At 36.5% G+C, this 14,007-nt stretch overlaps 1 protein-coding gene across 2 annotated transcripts in view; it reads left to right on the top strand.

Annotated features, from left to right (window-relative positions):
• The first annotated feature begins 36 nt into the window (after positions 1 to 36).
• Positions 37 to 14,007, top strand: part of RNLS (renalase, FAD dependent amine oxidase) — a 416,087-nt gene continuing 402,116 nt past the window's right edge. The window contains exons 1-2 of one of the 2 annotated variants that reach the window (XM_077125343.1): positions 37 to 144; positions 2,933 to 3,017. The gene's annotated coding sequence lies outside the window, so the exon portion shown is untranslated. The remainder of the gene's footprint in view (positions 145 to 2,932; positions 3,018 to 14,007) is intronic. The other variant, XM_077125344.1, reaches the window with a different exon arrangement.

Here is a 14,007-nt window from a genome sequence, read left to right as displayed (position 1 = left end):
AGAGCTAGAATTCTGGAGCTATGAAAGTCAGCATTACCTCATAAAGCAACTGTTTAAAAGCTGAAAAAGTGATCAGACTTCAATTAGAGATATGAATGAAGCTGACCTGTTTAAGACTAAGGTAACAGAGATGAGAGAGGAATGGTTGGTATTGACTGTGTTTTAAACTTCAATTTCTGTGTGAGCTCAAAGGAAGAGATGTTTATTTGGTGCGAAATTTATATTTTCTGTAGTACACTATCTATTCTAACTTGTATGGTTAGTTTATTTGAACAACATAATTATATGGAACCTTGAATAGGGAGTGAGATCCCATTGGTTTGTAGAGGTTAGTGTGATGCCCTGATATATCCCAGAGTAATCTAGGCAGGAAACAAAAAATTTTTGCAAAGTCCCCTTGAGGGACTGGGGTAAAAAGTGGAAATATTAAACTTCCCCACCTGGGGAACTCCTGATATTCTCACCAACACTGGGTTTACCAATTTAATAGACCAAGCCCTCAAACTTAGGGCTTTCCCTTATGAATCCTATTCCTGCAAATGAGAAGCTAGGGCTACTTACAATTATACCTAAGAGTGATCCCTAGAGAACCTCTTTTGTTGCGCAGATGTGGCCTCTCTCTCTAAGCCAACTCTGTAAGGTAAAGCCCTGCCCTCCCCACTATATGGGACATGACTCCCAGGGGTGCACATCTCCCTGGAAGCATGGGACAGGACTGCTAGAGATGAGCCTGGACCTGGCATCATGGGATTGAGAAAGGCTTCTTTACCAAAAGGGGGAGGAGAAATGAAGCAAAATAGTTTCAGTGGCTGAGAGATTTCAAATAGAGTTGAGAGGCCACTCTGTAGGTATTCTTATGCATTATATAGACATCCTTTTTTAGTTTTTGTGTATCAGTAGAGCTAGAAGAAAATACTTGAAACTGTTGAACTATAATCCAGTAGCCTTAATTCTTGAAAATGATTTATATATAGCTTTATATATATATACATATATGATAACTATATAGCTTTCACAGTGTGATGGTATGATTGTTAAAACCTTGTAACTGACACTCCTTTTATCCTGTATATGGACAGATGAGTAAGAAAATAAAGACAAGCAAAAACTAAATAATAGGAGGGTTAAGGGTTATGTGATGTTTTGAGTGTTCATTTTTATTTTTATTTTTGTTTTTGAAGTAATGAAAATATTCAAATATTGATTGTGGTAATGAATATGTAACTGAGAAATTAGGATTTAAGGGATGGTTTTGATTACTGAATCATTATATAGATATTCTTTTTCTTTTCTGGTATATTGGAGTAGACAAAGGGAATACCTGAAATCTTTGAACTGTAATCCGGTTGCCTTGGTCTCTAATGATATCGTATAACTTTTATCTTCTTCCCCCTGTGATTGTAAAAACCTTGTGACTAACCTTCATTTGTACCCACTTACCCGGTTTTTCAACTTTAGAGTCTTGTAATCACTAAAGACAGCCCCTAATGTTTATGAATGAAGGGTCTTGGATCAATCTAGAGCTAACCCACCCAAGTCCAAAATTATCTTGATAACTGAGACTGGATCAAGTCAAAGTGGGCTCACCTGACATGTGCAGTATATGGACTTTAACCAATAAGTCACTTACACCCTTCATCATATTATAATACTAAAAATCTTGCCTGTCATCATATCGGGGTTGCCATTTGCTTACATATGTTCTATGAATAAGTATGTAACCAATCTGTGCATGCTCAATAATAAGATAATCTCTATTTATATCATCTGGGGTCACGGTGCTCATTCTCCTAAATCCTGTCCATATTGTTCTCTAATAGAACTATCAGAATTACTGCAGTTTGGAGAGACACATTTTGAGCCGATAGGCCATCTGCTTTCCTGCTATGTGCCTAGTTATGAACTCTTTCTCCTTTGAAAACGTTTATTGTCTCAGGAATTGTTAATCTGAGCACATTGGGCAAAAAAATCTACTGCTTTTGTCCAGCAACAAAGGAACAACTATTTGATGATGCTGTGAACTATTGATTGTACACTTGGATGATTATATGATATGTGAATATAATAAAATTGCATAAAAAAAGAAGTGTGAGGTAATTTTTGGGGGGAAGTTATATTTTGATTGTAACGGTGGTTACATGACTACATACATTTGTTAAAATTCATCAAACCGTACCCTTAATAGGTATGGATTTGATTCTATATCAATTATAAATTGTATGTGAAATATAAACCTGACTTTTATAAAAACTAAAAAAAAAAAATCAACATTAGACATGGGACTACTGTTAACATTATTAAATATCAAGAAGTAGAGTTTTTTCTTTTCCTCCATCATTTGAACTGTCTCCTTTGTTTCATATCTGGGGTAACTGAAGTTGTTAAAAGCTGAGGTTTGTCTGAATTGAAAGTCTAAACTTAGTAAGCTCAAATGCATTGCAAGATATAAGAATTATTGCCAAGAAGATATTTGTTATATACAAGATTAAATAACAATAAACAATAAATCTTTTATTGAAATAAAAGATAACAATAGGTGTAAGTAATTGAGAATGGTGAGTTGCTGATTATAAAACATAGCCAATGAGAGCAAACCAACAATACACAAACAAAAAGTGGTCTGTCCAAGAGACTTATAACAAAGATCCTGAAAGAAGGGATCCTGCCAGCGGCACAGTGTCACTAGGGAGTTTATTAGAAATGCGGATTGTTTGACTCACTCCCCAGGTACTGAGTCGGGGACACTGGGGCTGAGGCTCAGCGATGCAGGTTTGAAGCCGCCCTCCAGGTGCTTCTGCTTACCCTAAAGGGTACTATCGGGAGATCATTCTTGGCATTTCTGCACAAGATCAGGTCTTGTTCTAAACTCTCTTTTCAAGACTATTGGGACAATGAACAACCTTGGAAGATTAAAAGTAGTGTCTCCTTCTAGGGCAAAGGTCTCCTGACCCAGGACTTTGCAGTCTTCTTCCTGCATCTAAGAAGCTGCAGCAGGCTACCTTGTTAGCTACGAGCAGGTAAAATCTTGGACTCTTCACAGTTCTTGACAGTTAAGAACCCACTGGATCAGAACATTCAATTTAATTAGATTACTCTCATTTTAGTCAGTTCTCTGATCAGTCGTCACTTTTCAGAGGGGTCTTTTCTGAGCACTCCATTAAAAATAGTGTCTTTTATCCTTCCTACTCCCTTACCTGCTATATTTTATCAGCAATTATTTTTATCTGATATTATAATATCGGTTGAATTTTTTTTATTATCTATTTCTACTAGTGGGAGGTAAGCTCTATGAGGGCAAAGGGTTTGTCTATTGTTTCTGTACTTAGAACAGTGTCTGCCTTGATACGAATATCGATATGACATATTAATATGAATATCAATACAAAGGTTTTAAGAATGAATCTTAATATTTTCCCCAAGCAGTACAAATTTGACCAAGAACTTTTTTTTTCCAATATCTGCTCTAATCAATTTTGGCCTTGTTTCATAGTAAATTTCACCACATTTTCTACCATGCATTGAAAATGCAGTGGCAGAAGTTATATAAAACAGCCCTGGAATATCATTTGCAATGCCTTCTCATCTCTTTTTTTTGTTTGTTTGTTTAAACTTGCTTTAGAGTCATACCATTTGTACATCCTTTAATCTTCTAGTCTTCTCTGTTGATCAGGCATGTTTTGAGATCAAGCAGCCTTTAGCATTCTGAAGAATAATAAATAAACGCTCTGAGGTGCTTCAGAATGAAGGTGTGAAACAATCCTAAATTTATTAGAATGCAATTTTTTAAGTTCTGACAAAAGGTATATTTATGCTTAGAGGTTTGAAATTGTTTAGCAGAATATTTATCCAAGGAAGTACAATTCCTTTTTTAACTGTATACTTGTGTTTGCATAAACACTCACGCTCTCACTGAATAGTATAAATGTACACATACACACAAGGATAAATTCTTCAATTGTTCCATAACCTGAACTAATATATTTAGGATTAGGATCCACCATGAGCCAGTAAATATTTTCAATCACGCATCTCTACATAGCAAGTATTGGCATTAAGTAGAATAATATAATGAATGGTAAGCCAGGTAATAATCGTGGGTGCTACTGAGTGAGTTATAGTCACTCCAATAAAGAACAGTAGATAGCTGGGACTTATGACGAGGTCTTGAATGGAAGAATTTTTAAAAAGTATAAATGCCTCTCTTAAATGTTGAGCTCACAAATAAGGCAAGTTAAGGAGCCCTGGATGATATGTACAGTAGAAGAAGGAAGAACCTGGAAATGAGCAAGCAAACCAAATGAATGCAGGAAGATGCTTCTCAGTTTTAAAAATAAACTTTGAAATGATTACACAAAAGGATTAAAATTCAAAGAAATATAATCTGTGAAGTGTCGAAATGTGTAACACTAAAATAAAATAATTAGATGGAAGCCAGCTAGGTCCTCAGATTGGGTTTAACTTGGTACCATCACTGTGTGTAAACTTTGGCTCCTCATGTACATGAATTTGAGTTTACAAGTTTACTAAGGATAATCAGGCTTTCAGGAACAGATCTGTGCTAACCAAAATCACAGAAAAAATCCCAGTAAGTCAGAGTATCAATGTTTTATATGTGGAGAGAAACTACTTGCTACTCAGTAGATCAGAATACCCATATTGGCTGCTCTATTACCCACCTAGTAGGTTAGTCTATCTTGAAACAAAATTGTCCTAACAAGGCTGCTGATATGTAAGAGGAAAGAAAGTTGATCTTAATGGATAGTGCTTTGGAGCTGTGATAATAATCTTGAATATTGATTTAGTGCTATCTTGAATCATCCACTAATTACATTAGAATGCCTGACATAGAGAAGCCATTCGATAGATATTTATTTAATAATGAACACAGAAACCATCACAATAATCTTCTGAGGTAGTCTTGTTATTTCCTTCGGAGAAAATTGAGGCTCAGGGAAGTTAATAACCTTCCCCATATTATGAATGGCTAAGCTGGAACTCAAACCCAGATCTTTCTGACTCCCTAGTGCATGCTTGCAGCCATTTCATTACTTACCAGTTCTTTGAAAATGTATGTCCTCTTTCCTGCCTTTAAGCAGACCAGAACCTACTCAGTTTTAGGTACCCATGTGTACATGCTTACTGCAGACCTTTTTATGATATTGCTTTATGAATTCTTGAATTGTTTTATAGTTTGTTTTAGCTATAATTTGTTTGAGGAGATTTTGGAGACTCTGATTTCATCAGCAAGCCAATGAAAACTAAAGCTTAGGGTGGGTTATTTTTATTTTTTAAAAATATTTTTATTGAGATATCTTTACACACCATACAGTCCATCCAAAATAACAATCAATGGCTCGCAATATCACCACATGGTTGTGGATATATCATCATGACCATTTTTAGAACATTTGCATCACTCCAGAAAAAGAAATAAAGAGACAAAAGATAAAACCCATACATCCATACACCTTACCCCTCCCTCTCGTTGACCACTAATATTGCAATTTACCCAATTCTTCTTTACCCTTTACCCCCCTATTATTTATTTATTTTTGTCCTTATTTTTTTTTTTTTAACTCATCTGTCTATATCCTGGATAAAGGGAGCATAAGACACAACATTTTCACAACCACATGGTCACAGTTGTAAAAAGCTATATAGTTTTACTATTATTACTTTTATTTTTTTCTCTATATTAACATTCTATATCTTTTTCGGTTATGTTGCTAGTTCTTCTAAACCAATGCAAATGTACTAAGAAATGATGATCATGCATCTATGTGATGATGTTAAGAATTAATGATTGCATATGTAGAATGGTATGATCTCTAAATGCTGGGTTAATTTCTTTTTTTCCGTTAATTAAAAAAAAAAAAAAAAGAGAAGGGATAATTGGAGCTGAAGGGATACAGACTGTACAACGGGACTGGATATAAAAACTCAGAAATGGACAGCACAATACTACCCAATTGTAATGCAATTATGTTAAAACACTGAATGAAGCTGCATGTGAGGTATAGGTTTTTTGTTTTTGTTTTTTTTGTTTTTTTTCTTTCTATTATTGTTTTAATTCTTATTCTGTTGTCTTTTTATTTCTTTTTCTAAATCGATGCAAATGTACTAAGAAATGATGAATATGCAACTATGTGATGTTATTAAGAATTACTGATTGTACATGTAGATTGGAATGATTTCTAATTGTTTTGTTAATTCTTTTTTTAATTAATTAAAAAAAATGAAAAAAAATGAAAAAAAAAAAAGCTATATAGTTATACAATCTTCATGAATCAAGTCTACTGTAACATAATTCAACAGTTTCAGGTACTTCCCTCTAGCCATTCCAATAGACATAAAACTAAAATCTTTCTTGCGAAAGATTAACCTCCAGGATAACCTCTCAACTGTGTTTGAAATCTCTCAGCAAATTTATTTTGTCTCATGTCTCTCTTCCGATTTTAGTCAGGAAGCCTTCTCAATTCCATGATGCCAGTTCATCCCTGGGAGTCATGTCCCACATTGCCAGAGAGAATTTACACCACTGGGTGTGATGTTCCACAAGGGGAGAAGAGGGCAGTGAGTTCACCTGCTGATTTGGCTTAGAGAGAGGGGCCACATTTGAGCAACAAAAGAGGCTCTGTGTGTGTGACTCTCAGGCATAATTATAAGTAGACTTGGCTTCTCCTTTGCAGGAATAAGTTTCATAGGGGCGAGTCCCAAGATCAAGGGCCCAGACTTGGTTGTCCTCAGTGCTGGGAGAATATCAGGAATTCCCCAGATGGGAAAGTTGAATATTTCCTCCTTTCTCTCCAGTTCTCCAAGGAGACTTTGTAAATATTTTTTTTATTCTCTGCCCAAAATATTCTAGGATGTATCGGGACATCACACTAACCTGTGCAAACCATCAAAATCTTACTCCCTATTTAAGATTCCCTGTAAATATGGTGTTCGAATAAACTGGCTATAAAAGTTAAATTAGATAATGTGCTACCAAAAATATAAATTTTGCAAAAAATAAACATCTTTTCCTTTGGTCTCACACAGAATTGAGGTTTTAAAATATAGACCGTATCATCCTCTGTATGGTGGGTTATTTAAGTAAGTATTCGTCTCATCCATTTTTCTATTTATTCTTCTGAGTGTCATTTTCAAAAGAAAATTCTGGGTGACTTCTTACTAATATGTCTTGCTTTTCCCTGTTTGGCTTAGATTATATATGGCTTTTAAAATGTTGTCTCTTTCATTAGACCCTGGAGCAGTGACCACTTTAGACAAGGCAAAGCAGATGGAATTTGCATCTGGAAGTTCAGGTTGCTTTCTGAACCTTTTGACATCGTACTTTCTTCTTGCCTCCCTTCATTCTTCCTCGTTCTAACTTCAATCCTGCTGTTTCTTTCTTCCTTTCTCTCATAGTTACAAAGAAAGTTCATTCTCAACTGACATTTTTCTTTCATCAGATTTCTGTGTGGTGCCTATGAACTTAGGTACTACTAACACCCTGAGTAATACTTCATAAAATCCTCAGTACCCATTCCCTCCCTCAGATAGCTCTAGAAATGTTTGATTTGGCAGTTCAGTAGAGCTAATATCAGCAATGTGCAGCAAAAAAGAGAAGAGTGCTGTCATGGTCAGGTTCATGTGTCAACTTGGCCAGGTTGTCTGGTTGGGCAAGCGCTGGCCTGTCTGTTGCTATGAGGACATTTCATGGACTTAAATTATGATCACGTTGGCTGTATCCACAGCTGATTGCATTTGCACCATTGTATTACATTTCATGAACTTAAATTATGATCATGTTGGCTGAATCCACAGCTGATTGCATTTGCACCATTGTATTACATTTCATGGACTTAAATTATGATCACGTTGGCTGTATCCACAGCTGATTGCATTTGCAATCAGCCGAGGGGAGTGTCTTCTGCAATGAGTGATGCTTAATCAGAAGAGACAGTCACTCTTCTGCTATAGCCAGCCAGCCTCTTCTGAGAGTTCATCAAGGACCTTCATCAGAAATGCCGGCTTGCAACCTGCCCTGCAGACCTTGGACTCTACATCCCCACGGTTATGTGAGACACTTTGATAAATTTTATATTTTTGGATATCTCCTGCTGGTTCTGTTTCTCTAGAGAAGCCTGGCTAATACAAGTGCTTAACTAAGAGGTGTGACTTTTGGGTCTGATAGTGTCACTCTTGTAACATTTACTAAGGTATTCAACCTCTATGAACTTTAATGTCCTCACTTGGAAAATGATGGGATTATATTCTGCACTTGGCTTTCAATTCATATTAGAAATCTTAATTAACAAAAAACTCTTCTAATTGGTTGCCATACATCATGCTCTTATTAGGCCTCTGTTTATGACTTTTGCCAACTCGTTTTGGAGCAGCATTTGACTTTTCTAGAGTCAATCTCAAAAAACATGCATTCAAACCAGTCACGATAAATATATAATATTATATATATATAATATTATATATTATATATATAATATTATATTATATAATATATATATTATATTCTATAATGGCTGTATATAATAGCCACTCCATAAATATTTATATATTTGATGTCATTATGTGGATTTCAAAGTTGCCACCCCCTTCTTGGTATAGAATATTTAACATTGGACACCAGAATATCTAAACTTTCTTCTTTTGTAATTCCAAAGTGTGAGTTTGAAAATATTCAGATATTAAGATGGCAAAAAAGCCTCAGGAGAGATATATTTGTCTTTAAATATTGGAAAGATGCCATGTGGGAGATGATTTAAAATTGAGTCATATTTAGTGTACCAGAAATAAACCATTCAATATGTGTTTTTTTGGAAATCTACTATATTCTAGGAAGCAACATTTCAAGTCTCATGTAGAAAGATTTCAATTTTAACCAGTTAAGAAGATGTAAAATTTTGATTGTTGAATTCAAAAGGAATTCTTTGAAAAGTAGTGACTTCTCAGTTGATGATATGTCAATAAAGGTTATATAACCACTTAGCATAATTCACACAGAACATAGTTCCTAATTTACAGTAAAGTCAGACTAGAACTATTAAGACTGAAATATGATTCTTCTGGTCTAACAGTTTGGTTGGTTACTTAGAATAAATACATTTAGTGTTGTCTCTTAAAAATGAGTTTTTAACTGCATCGTATCTTTTCAGTGACACATTTTAGGAAAGTACAAATTAGTACATAAAGGCAAACTTGCAGTTTTTTTAAAAAAACACTTTTTACTGAAATATATATAACAAGTGGTAAATTACAATACATTTAACAAATAGTTTTAGAACAAATTTCAATGTATGGTATGGGGGTTACAGTTCCACCATTTCAGGTATTTCCTTCTAGCTGCTCTAAGACACTGGAGACTAAAAAGAAATATATCTCCTTATATCATTATAAAGAATATAATGATTCAGTAGTCATACGTATTTGTTAAATCCTATCTTCTCTATTACAACTCTTACTTCTCCTTTGCTCCTTCTACCAATCTTTAGGAATATTTGCACAATGACCATTCTAACCTCTTCATGTTGAAAAGGGGTGTTGACATTATGGGGTAGGGATGCAACCCATTGATGCTCTTGGAGACACTGGTAACTCTGGGTTTCAGGGCTTATCTGTCTTAGGAACAATCTGCAGGTTTTAGGTTTCTGAAAAATAAACCTAGTGAATAAAACTTTTATAGAATCTCAGATAGAACCCTAGGTTCTTCAGGGTTTACAGGAATACTGTTGGTTGGGGCTGGCATACCATGGCAATTAGCAATATCTAGTTGAAGCTTGCATAAGAGTAACCTCCAGAATAGCTTCTGGACTCTATTTGAACTCTCTTAGCCATTGACACCTTATTTGTTACATTTCTTTTCCCCCTTTTCATCAGGTCGGCATTGTTAATCTCATGGTGTCAGGGCCAGGCAAATAATTTGAAGAGACTGTTGGTAGAAACATGGACTCTAAAGATACCTCTGACAAGGCTCAAGACAGAAATCAGGCATGTTTTATTGCAAACTGAGAGAAAAATAATCCTTGTTTTAAAATGGCAGATAATCTGGCAAAATTGACTAGTGGCTTTGTCTGGGAGGCAAACTTTAAAGCCATGGACTTGGATATTTAGCAGAAGATATTTCCAAATTAAATGTGGAAAGTGCGGCCTGGTTTCTCCTTGCAGCTTATAGCAAAATGCAGCAGGAAAAAGATAAACTGAGAACTGAACTCTTGGGTGCAAAGAAACCAGAAATTGATGTTCTGGAAGATTTGGGGCTTCCAGAAAGGGAGACCCTAGAGAATGGTGCCCCATTGAGGATTTTGCCAAATGTGGAACCAGACAGCCATTTCAGAGAAAGCCAGGATTGGAGATGGAGTTATCCAGGAAGGATTTGGAGAAACTCCTGCTGTCTGATGGGCATGATCTGAGGCTATGCATAGAAAGCCAACAAGAGTACTCTGGGACCTGCATGAAAAGAACCGCTACCAATCTTGACTGGAGGGCTCAGAAAAGGGGGAAAGGGAAGGCGAAATGTCTCCAGAGGCAGAACTATGGAATCTAAGGTCTGAAGTCTAGAAACCATGGGCCAGGAGAGTAGATCCACCCAAGCACTTGGAGAAGGTGAGTTTACCCCAGAGGCAGAGGGTGGGCCTTCCACCTCCATCCAATGGAAGAGTGGTGCTGCCTCAGGCCTTGGAGAGGGTGGAGCAGAGATATTCCTTGGGGGTTGGGGAGAGCCTGGCTGTCACCACATGGAGGGGTTGAGTGTGTGCTCTGGAGGTGGCAGAGAGCCCAGGTGCAGCCCTAGTGCTTGGAGAGGGTGGAGTTGAGAAAAAGGTGGTTTCCCCAATGTCCCCCAAGATTGCATTCTGAGAGAGGTAGGTCGCTGCGTAGACCTTGGAAAGGGTAGGACTGCTACTTTCCAAAGCGCTGAGGATGAACGTTTGTCAGACTGAAATCGAATTGAATTTGTCCTGCATGTTTTAGGAACTGCTTGGGTCCAGTGACCCCTGTGTTCCTTCCACTTCTTCCCTATGGAAATGGGTATATGTATCCTATGACTGTTCCTCCTTTGTATGTTGGCAGCAAATAACTTGTTCTGAGTTTTTACAGGTGCAGAGCTAGAGGAAAATTTTGCCTTAGGATGGGCCATGTTTGTAACTAACTTTGAGATTTTATACTGTTTCTGACTTTGTATTGTATTTGTATGATTACTGAAATGGTTTAAGGCTTTCTGATATTGTTATGGAATGAATGTATTTTGTATATGGGAAAAACATGTCTTTTTTAGGGTCCAGAGGTGGAATGTGCTGGTTTGAATGGACTAAGTACCCTAGAAAAGCCATGTTTTAATCCTGATCCATGCTGTGGATCTTTTGATCCCTTATTCAGTACTGTAGGTTGGGAACTTGATTAGATTATCTCCACAGAGATGTGACTCACCCAATTGTAGGTATTAACCTTCGATTAGAGGGAGATGTAGCTCAACCCATTCAGGTGGGTCTTAATTAGTTTTCTGGACTCCTTTAAAAGAGGAAACGTTTTGGAGAAAGTGAGAGAGAACCATCAGAACCACGAGAGCCCACACAGCCAGAGACCTTTGGAGATGAAGGAAAATGCCCCTGGTGGAGCTTCATGAACCAGGAAGCCTGGAGATAAAGCTAGCAGATGTTACCATGTTTGCCATGTGCCTTTCCATTTGAGAAAGAAACCCTGAACATCATCAGCCTTCTTGAACCAAGGTATCTTTCCCTGGATGCCTTAGATTGAACATTTCTGTAGACTTGCTTTAATTTGTACATTTTCACAGCTTTAGAACTGTAAGATTGCAACTTATTAAATTCCTCTTTTAAAAAGCCATACCATTTCTGGTATATTGCATTCCAGCAGCTTGCAAACTAGAACACTCCTGTATTTATTACTAATCTTCACAGTTCTTAACCCTGATCTTTACAGTTCAGAAGGAATATTATCCATTTTTAAAATTTGTTTTAACTAATTTTTTATTGTGGTAACATGTATTGTAACATAATAGCTACCATAAAATTTGCCATTTTAACCACTTTTATGTATGTACTTCAGTAGCATTAACAACATTCACAGCATTGGGCTACCATCACCACCATCCAGTACCAAATCTGTCACGAAAGAAACTCTGTACCCATTAAGCAATAACTCTACAGTCCACCTTCCTCTAGCCCCTGGTAACTTATAATTTACCATCTGTCTCTGTGAATTTGCTTATTCTAGATATTTCATATAAGTGGACTCATCCTATATTTGTCTTTTTGTGTCTGGCTTACTTCACTTAGCATAAGGTTCATCCATGTTGAGGCATGTATCAGCACTTCATTCTGTTACCTTTTTATGGCTAAATACTATTCATTTTTATGTATACAATATTTTGTTTATCTCTTCATCTTTCAATAGACATTTGATTGTTTCCACCTTTAGAAATGCTGCTGGTAACACTGATGTACCAATGTCTGAGTCCCTTCCTGTAGTTCTTTTGGAAATAGTCCTAGGAGCGAAATTGCTGGGTGATTTGGTAATTCTATGTTCAACTCTTTGAGGAATTGCCAAATCATTTTCCACAGTGCTGCACCATTTTACATTCCCACCAGCAATGTGCAAGTGTTCCAATTTCTTTATATCCCGGCCAACACTTGTTATTTTCCATTTTAAAAATAATAGCTATCCTAGTGGGTGTGCAGTGGTGTCATGTTGTAGTTTGGTTTGCATTTCCCTAATGATCAATGATGTTGAGCAACTTTTCATATGCTTATTGGCCACTTGTATATCTTCTTTGGAGAAGTGTCTATTCGAGGCTTTGCCCATTGGTTTTGCTATTTTATTCTTGAGTCGTAGGTATTCTTTGTCATATTCTGGATATTAAAGTCTTATCAGAGATATGATTTGCAATTATTTCTCCCATCCTATAGGTTGTAATTTTAACTTTCTTGCTAATGAGCCAAATTTTGAATCTGGCAATACTCATATAACCTTCCACAAGTCCGCTTTGAACCAGGAGATGTATAAGTAAAAAGTAGAGCTAGGACTTATGGGTGGGAGCCCTTCTGTGCTAAGGCTGGGCCAATCCTACAGCCTGGCAGCTGGATACTTCATAACCATTTCCTGATTCATGGTCACTTTTGAAGGTTATGTATACTTAAAAAATCTGATGAAAGGTATGGGCCCTATTTTCAGCTACATACATATACACATGTAAACAATATGTCTGTAATATCTAATGGTTTGAGCATCTATTTTAACACAGCTGTTCCAGTGGAATCACCGTTTCTTAGGAGTCATCCTACATATAATGTAGCTTGTCATGTTTCCCTTCCTACTTTCTCTAATTCTGACAGTGAACAGGAATATTTTTATAGACATTTAAGATAAAATATTGGTATCATTTTTGATAAACCCACCTATCTTTTGTCTTTACATTCAAGCAGTCCTCAAGTCCTACTGTGTTTGTCTTTGAAGCATCTCCTTTTCATTGTTCACTTATTTCCCTTCATAATTCTACAATTCTATTCTAGGCTTTTATTACATCTCTTCTATAATGTCACATGCTTCTTTGGCTGTCCTTAACTGGGATTCCAGACTGATCTTCCATTTTTTTTCAGTGCATCTCTAAACTGTTGCCCAATTTGCAACCTAAAGTACAAGTCCAATTATATCTTTTATTTTTTTTGGCTCAGAAACTTGTATAGTTTCTCACTATCCCCAGAAAAGAGTACATATGACAAAGAATATATTTCATTCGAGCAGTTTTTGAGAATCTCCTCTGTTCCAAGGAATGGAGTGGTCCTAAAAAAATCCCAACCAACACCAATTGATCTCCCTATTTCTTATGACCTCCTATTATATGTTGGTGACAATAAAATTTATTTTGTCCCTTAGAGCTCTGCTGTTCTGTGTTGCATTATTATTATTATTATTATTTGCATGGGCAGGTACTAGGAATTGAACCCGGGTCTCTGCATGGCAGGCAAGAACTCTGCCTGCTGAGCCACC

The sequence above is a fragment of the Tamandua tetradactyla genome, chromosome 13, assembly GCF_023851605.1.
Source record: "Tamandua tetradactyla isolate mTamTet1 chromosome 13, mTamTet1.pri, whole genome shotgun sequence".
In the NCBI taxonomy this organism is placed as follows: domain Eukaryota; kingdom Metazoa; phylum Chordata; class Mammalia; order Pilosa; family Myrmecophagidae; genus Tamandua; species Tamandua tetradactyla.
This window is presented reverse-complemented; position numbering and strand designations above follow the sequence as displayed.